This window comes from Lagenorhynchus albirostris, chromosome 7 (assembly GCF_949774975.1).
Source record: "Lagenorhynchus albirostris chromosome 7, mLagAlb1.1, whole genome shotgun sequence".
Lineage (NCBI taxonomy): Eukaryota > Metazoa > Chordata > Mammalia > Artiodactyla > Delphinidae > Lagenorhynchus > Lagenorhynchus albirostris.
This window is the reverse complement of record NC_083101.1, coordinates 3021405-3037688: the sequence shown is the minus strand read 5'-3', so window position 1 is coordinate 3037688 and position 16284 is coordinate 3021405. Positions and strand designations below refer to the sequence as shown.

General features: G+C 67.5%; 1 protein-coding gene across 7 annotated transcripts in view; it reads right to left on the bottom strand.

The window, feature by feature from the left end:
- The window catches only part of RXRA (retinoid X receptor alpha), a 95350-nt gene that overhangs the window by 40225 nt on the left and 38841 nt on the right, over nucleotides 1–16284 (bottom strand). Inside the window, exons 1-2 of one of the 7 annotated variants that reach the window (XM_060153923.1) lie at nucleotides 15418–15679; nucleotides 15125–15338 (exon numbers count right to left, since the gene is read on the bottom strand). The exons of 4 other annotated variants lie outside the window; for them this stretch is intronic. The gene's annotated coding sequence lies outside the window, so the exon portion shown is untranslated. Of the gene's footprint in view, nucleotides 1–15124; nucleotides 15680–16284 lie in introns of those variants that run through there. 2 more of the 7 variants (XM_060153927.1, XM_060153922.1) reach the window with 2 other exon arrangements.

The following is a 16284-nucleotide window of genomic DNA, read 5'->3' as shown; positions in this document are numbered from 1 at the left end:
CAGGCCCCCACCACGCCTTCCCCCCTGCTCCCCGACAGGAGCATCCTGTGCCCTGACGCACCAGCAGCGAGGGGTCCTGCAGGAGGGACGACGGCGCAGGCGCCGGCCAAGCAGGGGGGAGGTGGCGGTGCCGCAGGGCCTTGACCGCCGCTGGGAGCCCCCCAGCCCGGGAAGCAGGGCCTGGACAGGACTAGACGAGCCCCGGGTGGGGGCTCGGCCTCACAGCGGGTGTGCAGGAAGTACGGAAGGAAGGAAGCCTTCGTGGCCCCCGGCCACCCTCCAGCCACACAACGGGGTCATTCTCCCGGGGCACAGAATGCCTTTTGTAGCCCATCAGCCAGCAGCCCGGCCCAGGGCCGGCGGTGGAAGTGAGGGTGCGGGGGGCTATATCACACGGCCTTCAGCCCCGCTGCGCTCTGGCAGGCAAGTGGGGCGTCCTCAGTCCCTGCGCCCCCGAGGCCTAAGGTCCAACCAACACTGTCCACATCAGGCTGCAGGGGCCGAGGCTGCCCGGGCAGCTCTGAGCCGCACATGCTGCCCGCACACGGCCTGCTCTGTGGCAGCTGGCGGCCAGGCCGGCCCCGGACAGAAGGCAGGCGGTGCCCTCACTTGAGCACACGGAAACCCTGCTGCCCACTCCAGGCCTGGCACTGGCCGTGGGGCAGGGTCAGGGCCCAGGCGGCCTCGCTCGTCCAGCAGGACTCCTACAGAAGGGCCAGGGACTCCCGCCCACGCTGACCCGGCTGCCGGCCCAGCAGCAGTCCCCCTCCCCTGCCCCCCAGGCATCTCCAGCGCACACCACCATCAAGCACCCATCCGCTCGCACGGCGCTCTCCACCTGAGACCCAACTTGCTGTGGGACCCGGGCAGGTCCCTTCCCTCCAGGGGGCCCACCACCCACCCCGCCCTGACCATAGAGGTCCACACTCGCGGAACCCACTAAAGTTTGGGGTTCAAGGATGAAGAGGGAAATCCCCAGGGGTCACACTGCAGAGTGGCGGGTCCAGGACTCCCAGGTCCAGGGAGGGAGACGCGACATCCCTTCCCACATTATTTGTCTCAGGTTCTGCCGTGTGCACGTGTGGTTTTCGCGGAGGCCTGATTTTAGCAAGACCCTGGCCAGACGGTCCCGAGGCTGCTGCCGCCCTCCTCCGTATTGGCCGGGATTCCTCATTCACTCCTCTTCACAGCTCCGGGCTCCCTGCTTGCCTGGTTCAGGGCCCGGGACCACACCTGGCTAAGCTCACCCGATGGACGGGGGCGTGGCGAGGGCCGGCCTGCAGCAAGGATCACGGCCCAGCCCCAGTCACAGAGGCAAGCCACGCCCACTCAGCTGTGGCTGGTGGTCTGCCGTGACCCCCAGCTCCTCCTCGGCTGGGGAGGTGCCTGTGAGGCCCTCTGGACCCTAGCCCCACTGACTCAGTTCACTTGCGCCCAATGAGCCTCACCACTTGAGCGCTTCCGCACCAGGGCAGGAAAGGTGCTCAGCCCCACAGGTGGCAGGCAGGGTCACCTCTCGAGTCCACAGAGACTTAATCTGCCTCAGCAGCGCCAGTGCTGGGCCCAGGGCACATCCCGGCCAGCAGCTGGCTCCCAGCCCACCACGCCCCCTCAGCCTCAGGCCCCCCGAACACCACCCCATGCCCGGACGGTGCCACCTCCTGTGCCGCCACGACGTGGCGCCTCGCTGGCAGGAAGACCCAACCTCGGCGCCCTCAGAGGAGTCCAGCTGACCAGGCACTGGGCCTGTCCCACCAGCTGGGCGGCCTCAGGGGTGACGACACAACCTGGGCACGTGACCCACCTGTGTGGTGACAACTGGGGGTCCCCTCGCAGGACTGGGTGTTCAGAGGCCCCAGGCCCTGCCACCCCGGCCTCCGTGTGCGTACGCGAGCCACATCCACGTGGGCCCCGAGGCCCGCAAGTCTGCGCGGGGCACCGCCATGTGCCTCCTGCCCCCCGGGGGTCTCACCAGCCAGGCCCTGCCCCGGGCTGGCCCAGCCAAAGGCGCTCAGACGTTAGCGAGCACCCGGAACGTGCCAGGCGCCGAGCAGAAGCCCAAGCAGCAGCACGTGCTGCCTCCGGGGGGGCAGAAAAGGGGGGGCCCAGGGGGCTGACCCGCGGGGGCTGCAGCAGCCCACACGCACATCTCCTCCCGACCAGCGTTCAGCGACATCCCGTCAGCGGCTTCAAGCTGGCCACGGCGGGAGTGTCTGCCCCACAGAAAGTAGAGAAAAACCACAGATCACACCCCCCCGCCCCCCGAGCCACAGGGCTGCCCCTCTCCCAGCCCCAGCTTCCCCCCAGATGTAACAAGGGGGTCGGCATGCGGCCTGAAAGGTCCCTCCCCTCGCCCCCAGCACCTCTCCATCCCAGGGACCTACTGTTCCTTCCAAGCACAGGGGCCCTGTTCAGACCCCGCTTCTGGGCCTCCTGGACAGTCCGGCAACACCCAAGATGTTGGCCCAGGGGTTGCCCCTGGCAGACGGGCTCTGGGGCAGCCTCTCTCTCCCTCCAGCTGTCCTAGACCTGCCTCAGTGACTACCTCCTGGCCCCCAGGAGCGCCCCCACCAGGCCCCGCTGCGGCCCCCTGCCTTCCCCAGGCCTCACCCTCATAGTCAAGGCACTGGAGGCTGGAGCCCAGGCCCTAGCCAGCAGCCCCGGAGCCCAGGCGAAAACAAACACACACACACACACACACCACCCAACCCTCAGCTTCCTTCCTCCCCAAGGCCGGCACGAGAGAACGGCAAGCAGGGGCCGGGGGTGGGCGGAGGCACCAGCCCACATGGCTACGTTGAGCCCCGGCGCTGTCCCCTGGCTCAGCCAGTGGCCCCCTCCCTCTCACTCACATCCTGGTGGGGTGGGGGCGGGGGGGTGCTGGAGGGGCAGCACAGAGACCAAGGGCCACGCTGAGGCCGGCGGGCCTGGGCCGGGGGTGACGAGGGCCCCCTGGTGGGCTCCACCTGCAGCCCCCTGCCCCCACCAGGAGCACTTGATTCTTCCTGTTTTCCTACACCCAGGAGGCGCCCACAGGGACGCGCAAGAAGTCAGGGGCTAGTCCGCCGTGAAGCCACCCCCTCAATGCCCTGAGCAGAGGCCCCACCCCTGCTGCTGACCGTTACACCTTGGAAAAACCCTGAATTCACCCAGGGGTCTCTATCGATCACTCCCACCAAGGCCAGCCCCACCTCCCTCTCTCAGAGGGGCCCTGGGGCCACCACGGCCCATCTGCCCCACAACGGTCTCGGTGCCCAGCCCAGCGTCCCCGGGAGGCTCCAGCTGGTGTGGCCATCAGCCCCCCTCAGCCCCAGCCCTGGCCCTCAGAGCAGCATGGTCATCCCCTCCGGGTCTTCCTGTCAGGGACACCTCCTCCAGGGAGCCCTCCTCACACCTGCTGGACAGAGTAGGAAGGTCTGGACAGAGCCCCAGCCCTGTAGATGCTAGCTCAGGTCCGAGCCCACCGCCCCAGAAGGCAGGTCTGCAGACAGGCCGGGTCCTCCTGGACACCAGCCCCAAGCCCGGGCTGGTCACCCCACCCCCGCCCCCAGGCATGCTTGCCCTGCTCCAGCCGCCCCGCCTCCCCCAGGACCTCAGTGCCCCAGCCCAGCCTGCAGGCCGCTCCTTCCCTGCAGTGGTGCCTACGCCGGCCCTCAAGGGCAGGAGCCCTCCTGCTTTGCAGAAGCAGCAGCTGAGGCTCAGAGGGCACACGGTGCCCGGGTCACAGATCCGACAAGAGGCTCCGCCGGGCTCAGGCCCCGGCTCTGTCTGACTGCCCTGCGCGGTGGGCACCACGCCCCACAGCAGGGCCTCCACATGCCCACTGCCCCTGGGGCTCTGCTGTCTCTGCCACAAGCGGGAGAGCGGGGTGCTGACCCTCAGGAGGAGGTGAGGCTGCTGCCGACCCTGGAACCCCTGCAGATCTAAGCCCCCCGAACCCCGGGACTGGCGGCCCGGAAGCACCACAGAGGCCTGTACTCTGGCCTCTAACCCCCGAGACCCGGGGGGAGGGGTCTGCAGGTGTTCAGCGGGCCTCGGTGGCCAGCATTATCCCCAGCTGGACAGGAGCGGGACGGCCCGGGCACAGGAGGGCTGGGGTCTGGCCTGGAGGTGCCCCGGGACAGCGGCAGCTGCCCCTTCAAACTGAGCCCACTGCCATGCTTGCCCCCTGGACATCGAGGGACATCGACCCACCCGACCCAGGGGCCTGGACTCCGTGCCCATCTGCCTCCCCACCTCCCCGTCCCCCTCCCCCCCAGCAGGTTCTCTGCCCACCTGGAAGGCAGGCACCTGGGCAGCGTCTGCTCCGTGTGAGGCTCTGAGCCGGGTGGCAGGCAGGAGCCCTGTCCCCCGCTGCACAGCCCGGGGAGGGGAGGCTGGGTCTCAGAGACCCCAACCCCAGATCTGGGCCTTGTCCCAGCTCCTCCAGGAGGCACAGGCAGCCCCCGGCCCCCAGTCCCCCGGGCCAGGCCGGCAGCGTGCCCTGTCACGCCCGCCCACGGCCGGGCCCCCGCCGCCCCGGCTCCCAGGCTCCGTGTGACTCACAGGGCCGGCACGCCACCTCCGGCCCCTCCACAGGCGGCCGCCCTGAACACACACGCCACACTTGTCCAGACTTGATGCCGGCGGCCGGTGGGATGGGCCTGGGAACGGGGGAGGGGGCCGGCCAGGCACCGGGCCACAAAGGGGCCCTCAGGAGGGGCCCAGGTAGGTCGCACTCAGGCGGGTGACCCAGGAACTGTAGCCCCTGCAGGGCTGGAGCCCGATCCCAAAGAGCCCACAGGCCCCGGGGAGCGGCGCAGGGAAGGGCCTGGGAGCTGGGCCCACGCCCTCCTCGAGTCACCAGCCCAGAGGCCAGTGTGCCCACCGACTAGGGAGGGCGCTGAGCGCCCCCACACCCAGGCCCGGACCTCCGCCCTCCCCCTGTGAGGCTGAACTTCACCCTAGGGGCCAGGTAGGCCAATGGGCCCTGGCACCCTGCAGGCCACAGGCCTCTGGTCTCGGGCTCTGGCCGGGGCCACACAGGGAAGCCCACCCCAGGGAGGGTCTCGGCCAGAGCGTTCAGGCCGGGCGCGAGGTCTCAGTCATCAATCAGGAGTGTCGTGTCACCTCCCGGAATGAGGGGGGCCGAGAAGGGGTGACGGCCGGGAGGCTGAGGCCCTGCCAGCCGTCAGGGGAGCGTGGCAAACGCCTCTAAGAGGGCGGCCACACCGCAGCTGTAAGGGCTGGAGCAGGCCTCCGACACAGAAGGGCCACCGCCCACCCACCATCCGGGGCGGGGCCCTCCTCAGGCTCCCCCGCTGTGCCACCGCGGCCAGAGAGCAAGGGAGGCCCTGGCCCGGGAGTCCCCAGGAGCCCCCCGTGCCGGGCACCCACCTTGAGGCAGTCTGTGCCCCCTTCGGTCCGCAGGCATGGACACCGCTCCCTCAGCAGCAGGAAGCGGGAAGCCCACAGCAAGTGGGGACAGACCCCCGGGGGCAGGGTGAACGGTGGCGGGACACGAAGGGGAAATAAAGGCCACGGGCCCGGGAAGAGCACAGCAGGGACAAGCAGTTAGGACGGGGAACAGCAAACAGGCCCACTCCTGCTGCGCGAGGCGGTGGGCAGGAGGGCCAGCGAGGCGGGAGCTGTACCAGCGGCCGTCAGCGGCTGCAGCCGCTAATGACTGCGGGACGGACGTCAGCAGGGCCCACCCCCGCCGGAGGGAAGGCGAGGGGCGAGGGGCCCCACCGAGGCAGGGGCTGGCCTCTCTTCCGGGCACAGGATGGAGCAGAACACGCCGACTGGAGGAAACAAAACAAAGTCACGGCCAAGGATGGCCTGGCTCCCCCCCTGCACTCGCTTCAAGGGGATCTACAAGGCAGCCGGGCGGGGCCCGAGGGCCACCTGTGGGCAGGACGTCCGCGGGATCCCGGAGGCAGATGGACACACGGTCAGGCTGCGGCACCTCTGGGGTCCAGAGCCCTCGGTGTGCGGGGGGAACCAGCCTCCCTCCAGGCTGCCCTCCGGAGCGGAGCAGGGCAAGCACGCGGGGGTCGGAGCGCCCCACCTCTGGCTGCAACGGAGCTCTCGACCGACGCTGGTGAACCACGTCTCAGCCAGCCGGGGAGACAGGGAGCGCTACACCTCACACCTGCCCCCGGGCACTGCCACGGTCTGGACGGGCATTAACAGCTCCCCCCCACCCCCGGGGACAGCTGCCCGCCCCCCCCGCCGGGGACAGCTCCACGGGGACGGGGACCAGGGAAGCATCCTCGTTTCCCTGCAGGCCACCAGGAACGTGCCACCTCTTCTCCCTGCTCCACCCTCCAGAGACAGAAGTGTGTGGGCCCTCGGGGGGCAAGAGTGAAACTGCTCGGGGGCTAGGACCCCCCGGCCCAGGGACCTGCACACAAGCATCACACGGCTACGCCCGGGGCGGCCTGGCTCCCCTGCGTGGCCCCAGCCGATGGAGAGCACGCCTCTCTCCCCATGACGACGGCACCCGTCCCAGAATGCGCCCCTGAAGCAGGCCGGGGTGGCCTGGCACCCACGGTCCCCCTCTCCCCGGCCTCTTCCCGGAGCCCGCGCCCTCGGCCCCTCCCTGCCTTGCCCAGAAGGCGCGCGGCTGCCAGCTTCCTGCTGAGCTGCTTCTAATCCCCAAACGCAGCCAGTGCGAAACCTGCTCGGCACCCACGGCACCACCGTCCGCCGTGCAGCCCCCATCTGGGAGGGCAGGGTGTGGGGAGGGCCGTGGGCTTCGGCCCCGCCCAGCCCCCAGCCAGCCCTGCCACCTCCCCAACACCCCTCCCCCACCCGAGGGGACGGGACGGGTTCCCGGGACACAGGCTGGTCTGGGCAGCAGGGGTCCGTGACCCACAAACACACACACACACACACACACACACGCACACACACACACACACAGAGAGGACTAGGAAAAGGGAGAACTCAGACTCGCGGGTGAACATGATAAATCTCTGGAGGACAGGGGGCTCCCCACTCCCCCAAATCCTGCACAGGCAGGCGACGGGGCGCGGGGACAGGGGCCGACACCCCACATCCCCCCGAGGCACGTGACCCCAGGGCCTTCATCCGCAGCCGGGCTCTGCGTGGTTAACAATAGGATGTGAAGCGCCCAACCTGTGTGCAGGGCAACCCGGACACCCCTGGGCACAGCGCTGCCCCTGAACACATGCTCCCCAGCCGTGGCAGCCCCGGGCCCGGGCTACAGAGGCCCAGCGACACATGTGGACGAGTTAACCGGCCACACACACGGTGAACTTGACGGTGAACTTGTCAAAGGCAGAGTTCTGCCTCCTGGGATGAAACAAAGAAACGGACGCACCCCCGGGCCAGGGTCACGTGAAGAGCGGGCCCCAACAGCCCGCTGCCGTGAAGTCTGAGAGGAGCAAAGTGACAGAGGTGAGCCAGGGCTGACGGGGGCCAGCTCTCGCTCTGGGTTCCCCTGAACGCGGGCGATGCGTGCGTTTCACCACGAGCGCACTGTACCCCAGAGCCCAGGGCAAGCTCCAAACGGGGCCTGCCCCACGGGGCAGTTCGACGTGGGGACACTGCACCGCTCTGGGCCTCAACCCGACAGCCCTGGGGGGAGGGGACCCGGGCTACCCCCATTCTCACCTGCTTATTGCTCAGCGGGGTCACCAGGACAGGCCGTGACCCCTGCACTGGGGAATGGCCCACCGTGACAGCGGGAGGGTAGCCAGCTAGCCTGCCAACAACCCGACAGATGACCACCAGTGCCCATGGAGAGCTGTGAGTGCCCACACCGCCTGGGGGCCCAAGGGAACAGGGGTGGGGCCCCCTGGGCCCACAGCTGGGAAGCAGGAAGCCTGGGGTTCTGTACCCAACCAGGTCCCAGAGGCTACTCAAAACTGGCCGGGTCCCTCCCCCAAGCGGTCTGGCGCCCCAAGGCCCACTGCTAAACGCCAGCCAGGCAGGGGCACTGCCAGCATTTCCTGAATGCCCAGTGCCCGGGAGCCCACACTGGGCACATCAGAGTGTGTAGCTCATCCAGCTCTTTCAGAAATTCTACGAGCATCACTGTCTTTCTACAGAAGAAGTGAAGCTTGGAGACACAAAGTTCAACCTGCCCAAGGCCACCCAGCTGGGTCAGTGCAGGCGAGACAGGGGTCCAAGGCTGCCTGGGCACAAGGTGCGGGGCTGAGGGAGGTGAGCAGAGCGGGCCAGCAGGGGGACAGACAGTGGGCAATGGCGGGATCCTCCACGCCACAGGGCATGGAGACACCGACACGGGGAGCGCAGACGGGCGTGAGCACACACGCGGGTCAAGGCGTGTGCACGCACACGTGCCCTGCTGGGGGCCCAGAAGCCCCTGAATCCCCCCACCTGGCAATGCCCTCAGGGGAGTTGGCAGCGCTCGAGGGTTGGGGGGCTGTGGCTGGCACAGGATCCTCCTGGGTGCTGGGTCCAGAGTCTCGGAGAAGCGGTTCTCTCCCCCACCGGCCATGGGAGGGCCTAACCCCCCCACCAAAGGCCTCCTTTTCCTCCACCGAAAGGAAGGGGGCGTCTCGCCTTGCCACTGGAGAGCTCAGCTTTATAGACACCGAAAATCCGTATTCCGTTTTTATTTAAAGCATAATAAACACCAAGATGGGCTGTTATCTGTCTACACGCGGAGAGAAAAGGCAGCCAGCAGGCTAACCTTGGGCAGGTGGGACTCAGTGGCTGGTTTTGACTTTCTTTGGTTTTGGTAACAGCGTTGCAGGGTGCTTGAGTTTTGTTTTCTCTTTTGGTGGGGGTGGGGTGGGGCGGGGGGAGGTCAAGGTTGCTTTACAGAATCTCAGCATTTCCCCCATCAGCCATGTGCACAAATTCGCCCACCAAAAGCGCTCTCCAGGCCAAACGCGGATTTGATTTCCTCCAGAACCCCACCCGCCCCAGAGCCCTTCAAAGGTTCCCCCAGCGTGGGCCTCAAGGCGCCCCAGGAGGGCTGGGGGTCCCCTGCCCAGCCCCACACCTGCTCGTCACCCCACCTGTGTTCTCGGCTATGAGACAGCTGACCAGCACCACTCGGGCCCGAGCTCTGATGCCAACCCCTCCGAGTGGCCCCTGGGCTAACCCAGAGATGAACTGGGGGTGGCTCTGGGCCAGGGCCTGCCTGAAGCTTCTGCCAGCTGCCTAAGACCAACCTGCCTCAGCATCCCACCCCCAGAGCTCCAGAACGGGCCGAGGCCCACCGGGAGACCCCTCAGCCTCCCTCCAAGAAGCTCCCCCACCTCCCAGACCAGGACTGGGCCAGCTGAGTGCCCAGATGCCACTGTCGTTCCGGAAGCAGGAAGGTCTCCTCAGCGCCCAGGCCAACGCAGGCCGTGAGAGCCACCTCCCGCCCTCCTCCTCGCCAGACCTCGGCACCCCTGGCCCTCCCCAATCTGAGCCTGCCCACTCTCCACCCCCAGGCTTGGGAACCGACTCATTTCCGGGAACACACCAGCTCTCTCACCTCTGGGCTTGGACATGCTGTTCCCTGGGCCTGAAACTCCCCCTACACCTCTCTTGGCTCACTCCAACCCCGTTTGAACGACACCTCCTCCAGGAAGCCCTCCTGATTCTCCCAGCCAAGGTAGGGATGTCTTCTACTACATACCCTCAACAGGGCACTCACCACACCACAGGGTGTCCCCAGCCCACTAGTCTGAGACTGAAGGGCTGGAGCCGCAACTGGTTCACCAGGCATCCCTGGGGCCTGGCCTGGGGCCTGGAACACAGCAGGCACTGAATAAAGACCAAATGGACTGGGGATGAGAGGTGGGAAAGGGCCAATACAGGCTGCAGGATTCCCCACAGTCCTTAAGAACCAGCGGAGCGACCACCAAGTTCCAAGGAGGCCCTAAAGTGCGAGGAGGAGGGCGGGAGGTGGCGCTCATGGCCATCGTCGGCCTGGGCGCCCAGGAGACCTTCCTGCCTCCAGAATGACAGTGGCGAGCACCAAGTTCCAAAGAGGCCCTAAGGTGCTGACAAGCTGTGCAACCCCAAGAAGGCTGAACAACGCCTCTGAGCCTTTATCTCCTCTTCTACAAAGAGATGTCGCCTAAGAAAAAAGCGGCCAGGAGGCAGTGGACGTGCACGAGTGACCACGAGGCTGGTCTGTCCTCATCCATCCCCACAGGTGGTGAACACAGGTGTCCCACAGCCCACAGATCTGGGTTCGAGTCCTGGCTGCTCAGCTCACAGCTCGGGGGTGGGGGGGCCCGCGGGCATCTGACCCAACCCCACTGGGTCTAAGCGTCCTCGTCCTCCGAAAGGGGACAGTGCCCTCGGCTTCGGCTCCCTTCACGTATCACGGAGCACCCCCTAGTGCGACGCCTACTCCCCCACTGCCCCCCACTGTGCTGGGGACAGGCAGATAGTCAAGGCCAGGCCCTGCCAGGGACAACCAGTCCAGAGCCAGAGGCCTTTTCCAGGAACCCGAAGGGCCCAGTCAGTCAGTGATGCAGCAGCAGGAAGGGTACTCTACCTTCCTGTCGGAGACTCCACTTGCCTCCCTCCAGCCATAACCTACAGTAGACGCCTACATCCCCGCAAACCAAGCCCTGGGCTCTCTGTGCACAGCTGGGGGAGGGGACAGACCTGCATGCATGCCCACCACGAGGACAGTCACCCCAGCCAGAGGCCCAGGGAGGGCACCAGACTCACGCAGGGGACCCCTGGCACCGGAGGCACTGAGACCAGGGTCCAAGTCCAGCCCCACCTCCTCCTGACCAAGGACCACAGGAAGCAATGTCACCTCTCTGGGCGCCAACGTTCTCATCTGGAAAATGGGCGAATAAAACCTCCAGACAGGGTTGTTTCGGGACGTAAATGGTGTGAGCTGAGCACGGTGCCTGGGGCACAGCAGGCAGGCAGCAACCACAGTTCCTGGGACACAGTAGGTACTCGGTAACCGAGAGCCACCTCGGGGGTCACCGCCCTTCCCGTTACTGTCACTCCCAGCCCCAGTGAAGGCGCTACGTGTCACCGGCTGGAACCTGCGTGGTCCTCCCCACCAGACCACTGAAACTTCCACCTTACCAGCACGTGGGTCTCCCGACGCACCCTCTGTCCACAGGCCCCTGGCTCAGCGGCTGCCTCGCTGTGTGGCCCAAGCCCAGCCCCTCACCCTCTCTGAGCACCCACTTCCTCATCTATGAGAGGCTAGTCTCCAGGGCCCCTCCCCCGCCGACAGGCACCGGGCAGACGCCGCGGCCAGGGTGAGGCCGGCCACAGGTTCCTAGAACCCCAGGCCCCACCCCGCAGGGGACCTGGCTGGGGTCTGCAGGAGCGCCGCGCTGGGAAGACGGTCCTGAGCCCCTCTCCTCTTCCTCTTAATCCAGACAGCCAGATTCCAACCCTCAACCCGCTCCACACCCAAGCTGGCAGAGGTCCCTCAGGGATCAGAGAGGTTGCACAGCTCAGAATGGCAGGGCCAGGACCTGCCACTGGGGGTGGACTTTTCCACTACACCACCTCCTCCCAACCTGATCCAGCAGAATCCTAGAGAGCGTGGCCTTCACCGGCCGCAGCCTAGACACCAGTTCCCTGCCTCCTGCTGTGTGCCCCCAGCAGGTCACTCGGCCTCTCTGAGCCCCAGTTTCCTCTCTGAACACTGAGCGTAAGAACACCCACCCCAGGAGGTTACAGGCAGGGCTCCACGAGCCCCGGAAGTCGAGGGCCTGGAGCACAGTGGATGATCAATGAACCTGCAGCCACCACGGTCACTGGCTGCCCACGCACAGGGCAGCCCCAGGCCCGCTTCCCACCGTCTCCCCAAGGTGGGCTGTTCAGTAAAGGGCCCACACCCCCAGTCCAGGGCTGTCCACCGGAGGGCATGGGAGCCAGGACCCTTGGCCACCGCCCTCTGCCGCCAGGCTGGTGTGTGTCCCCCCCGGGCCAGCGGGACATCCTGGCCCGCCTCCTCCTCTCTCCGCCCCTCCCCTCCCTCCTGCCCAGGAGGCAGCATCGGCACAGACTCAGAGGCCTGGGTTCAAATCCTGCCCTCCACGCCAAAGCCACCTGACTTCCGTAAAATGGGCAGATCACAAGGATTACGTGGGCCCAGGGTAACGCGGCCCTGCCCTGATGTCACGACCTCTGCCCCGCCCAGGTGGCAGTAGGGGAGGGGCGGTCTCTCCTCGTTTCCCCAGGGAGAAAACGGGGAACTGGGCACCCCAAGAGGGAGGCCCCGGCCAGGCCTGGCACGCGGTCCTGTGACAGCTGGCAGGATGTTGGGAAACCCATAGGCACTTATTTCAACACCGCGGCCGCGTCAGCGACCGGTTTCGACACACAGCGGCGCCCGGGGAGGGCCGCGGCCCTCTCGTCCGCCTGCCTGGCCCGACCCAGATGCGGCCCTCGTCCTCAGGGGCGCACAAGACAGGCCGCGTCGTTTCGAAGGTGCAGAGGCCGGCCCCGCGGCCCCGGGCCACCACAGGCCCGCTCTGCCCCAAGCCTCCTGTGGCCCTGAGTTGGCCCAGCGCTCAGCGGACCCACCAGGGGCCAAGCTCGGGGAGATCACGTTCTAGAAAGAGAGAGCACCCCGGGGCCACTCCTCACCAGCCCCGGGAGGCACAGCCGAGTCAGGGAGGGTTCAGCCCGGCCCTCCCAGGCCTCACGGTCAGCGCACGGACCCAGCCGAGGCCTGCACGCGGCCTGCGTCCCTTCCAGCCGAGCCCAGGGCCTGCACGCGGCCTGCGTCCCTTCCAGCCGAGCCCAGGGCCTGCACGCGGCCTGCGTCCCTTCCAGCCGAGCCCAGGGCCTGCACGCGGCCTGCGTCCCTTCCAGCCGAGCCCAGGGCCTGCACGCGGCCTGCGTCCCTTCCAGCCGAGCCCAGGGCCTGCACGCGGCCTGCGTCCCTTCCAGCCCAGCCCAGGGCCTGCACGCGGCCTGCGTCCCTTCCAGCCCAGCCCAGGGCCTGCACGCGGCCTGCGTCCCTTCCAGCCGAGCCCAGGGCCTGCACGCGGCCTGCGTCCCTTCCAGCCGAGGCCAGGGCCTGCACGCGGCCTGCGTCCCTTCCAGCCGAGCCCAGGGCCTGCACGCGGCCTGCACCCCTTGGCTGAATTTTAAGCAAAAACAAGAGGCGCCTGGGCTGGCAGCTGCCACTCAAGGGCACCCCCTGCTCCCCAAAACATGGTCCCGCTGAGCCCCACCCACAGAAAGAAACTGAGGCCCAGTCAGGGCGAGGGACTCGCCCAAGGCCACACCTGGAGGCGCGGGGGCAGCGGGGACCCCGCTTGGCGCCACACCTGGGCCAGGAGGACGGGAGCGTTTTAGTTGGGGTGGGGTCTGAGTCTGAGTTGGGACGGGGTCCACCGTGGCGGTAAATCCCCTCCGCGTGCCCTCTGCCGTGCGTCCCCGGGAGGGAGGGGGCGTGCCCAGGGTCCCTCCAGCCGCTGACCCCCGGAGCCGGCCCAGGGCCCCCAGCGCCAGCCGCCCTCCCCCACCCCATCTTCAGCCCGGGGGGCTGAGGTTCCCGGCACAGCCGCCTGCCGTTCAGGCCTGACACGGCCTGGCCCCCGGCCCCCGGGAGACATCCAGGACCAGTCAGTGGAGGGGACGCTGCAGGGACCGCCACCTCCCACAGTGACTGCACCCCTCACCCAGCCACCCAGCCTGGCGGCCCCCCATCTCAGCAGCAGCATCTCTTAGGACGAGGGGCCCTGCCGTGGTCAGAGCTCCACTGGGTACACCGCCCACCAGGTCCTGCCGGGGCCAGCCCTTCCCAACCGGCAGACTTGCCACACCTGGGCCTCCACGCGCCCAGCACTCCTACCCGGGTGCCCCTGCCAGTGGCCCGCACAATGCCCAGCTGGCTCTCAGGGACAGCTCAGCGGTTACCAGGAAGGATGACAGGGCCACCACGCCACGGTCTCTGAAATCCCGACAGGCTCGACACGGCCGGCGGCACCCAGAGAGACACGGAATTTCAAATGACTGTACCCCTTCCATCAGGTGGGGACCGGGTGTCTTCTCCACACCAGGTACTGCTCTAGACCTGGGCACGCAGCAGAGAACCCACAGGGGGATGGAGTGCAAACTGGCCAGAAATAAGGCAGGTAATTAGGAGGCACCAGGTGGGGTCGCCCGGTCTGGACACAGTGGCAGGGCAAGGCCGGCAGGAGCAGGCCACGAGGGAGGGGGCCCGGTGCTCCCAGCAGCGGGAACCGCCAGCCAGAGGGGTCTCCTGCCAGGGAGAGGGCAGCCTGCCCGGGTTCAAACTCAGGCCCGAGGTCATCAAAACTCAGGCTCCCCCAGGGCCCACCGTGGATAGAAGTCACCCCACATGCCCTCTGAAGCCTCCGGAGACGCCCCCGATGGGCACAGACAGGTGGCTGTCCCCCTGGCCCCACATCAGGAGACCAGGGGCCACAGCTGGCTGCATCCCAGCACGTCAGGCAACAGGATCCCCTCCCCAGGTGCCCGGGAGCCCCAGCCCAGCACCCCGCTAGGTCTTCAGACCCAGCAGAGTCTGGAAGCCGGAGAGGGAAGAGGAGAGTGTTATCCGTGGTGGGACGCAGCGCCTTGAACACCGCGCTCGCCGCACGCGGAGACGCGTGTCTATGCACGTACACGTGTACGTGCGCGACTGTGCGTAAACAAGAGGTGTAAGGTCTCAGGCTAATGGGCCTTGCGCTGGGAGGAGGGGGCCTCACCCCCGGCCCGCACCTCCTTTTCCACCTCTGAACCTCAAGGATGCAGGGAACGGCAGCGCAGCTGTGCGACGATGCCCGCCTGGCCGGAGAGGGAAAAGGACTTTCCGAGGTCACTTGGCCGAGAGGGACCCAGGCACCCCAGGCTGGACCTCAGAGCCAGGCCCGTAACTCCCAAACCCGGTCAGCACCCGAGGGGCGAGGAGACCCTGGGCTGGGCTGGGGGCGTGGGGACCTCACAGGGACAGGACGACAGGACCCCAGAGGCCCTCGTCCCTCACACCCACACACGCATGTGCACCGCCCACGGAACGGAGCCCGATTTCACTCAAAAAGACAGCCAGCGCTCCGAACTCTCTGCTGCCTGGCCCCTCACCCTGCAGGGAGCACGTCTACCCCATCCAAGTACCGGGAGGTCCCCGAGGCAGGGGCCGTCTGGCCCCGGGAGGGAAGCCCCAGGCCCTCGGAGCCGAACTCACCAGAGCCCTGGGATGGCCGGGGTGAGAGCTGCTCCCATCTTCCTGGAAGGGGCCTCGCCTCCTCCTGAGGGCCTGGTCACGCCTCCGTCCAGCCCCCGACCGACCGTCTGCTGAGCCGGTGGGGGCACCGGGCACTGGGAGCCCGGACTGGACTGGGCCACATACCGGCGTGTCCTCCTTCACCGGGAGGAGGCCTCTGCAGGGACAGGGGCGCCTGGGGACAGGGCCCAGCGAGAGGTCTCAACTTAAGGCCTCTCCTCCACCTCCACCCTCCACCCCCGTATCTTACACACGTGGTAAGCGGGGAAAGGAGCCTCCGTAACTGAAGAGCGAGAACCAGGTGAGAGACGGGCTGGTGCTCCCCAGGCTGAGGGCCCGGGCCTCCTCCAACCCCGACCCCGGGACTCAAGCCGAGGAAACTCCTGCCGCTGCCCCTCAGACGGCGGAAAGAGTCCCGGGAGACGGAGAAGACCCAGGCCTACACCCGCTGCAGCTGAGCTCGGGCAGCCCGGGCCTGGAGCCCGGCGCTCACGCCGGTACCTCCACAGGGTGAACGAGCAGGGTTGTTTAATAACAAATTACAAAGAGCCGGCGGGGAGTGTCTTATCAGCAAGGATCTCCGGCAGGGCCGATCCCGTGGACTGATGTCAGGGAGCTCTGGGAATGATTTAGCTTAATTAGCAGTTCCTGCACGATCAGCAAAAAGCGCTGGCTGAGCCGGGGCCCGGGAACCAGCGTAGCCGCCAGAGCCGGGGCCCTGGGTGACGCCAGAACCAGAGGTGCCAACAGGTTGCCACGAGGCAGCACGGGCACTGCGGGCGCTAAGGCCGTCTCTGCCCCTCAGTGGGCGCGTGGGCTCCCACGGGCCCACCGCACAGCTGGGCAAGTCGAGGCCCGGGAGACTGCACTCCAGGCAAACTCAAAGTCCAGGGCACACCCCGAAGGCCGGCCGAGAGAAGCCCACCACGCCCTCCCTGGCAGCCCGACAGCTTGGCAAAGGTTCACGTCCCGTCTATGAGCAGCTGGCTCCTTTGCTGCTCTGTGCCACCTGCCACAGAGGCCCGAGACCGCCACCCAGCCACCCCCTCCAAGGGCATGGAGGCAGGGGGCAGACCTTGGTCCCAGGGCGCTGCATGGCCTGGGGCAAGGGATCCTCCGCT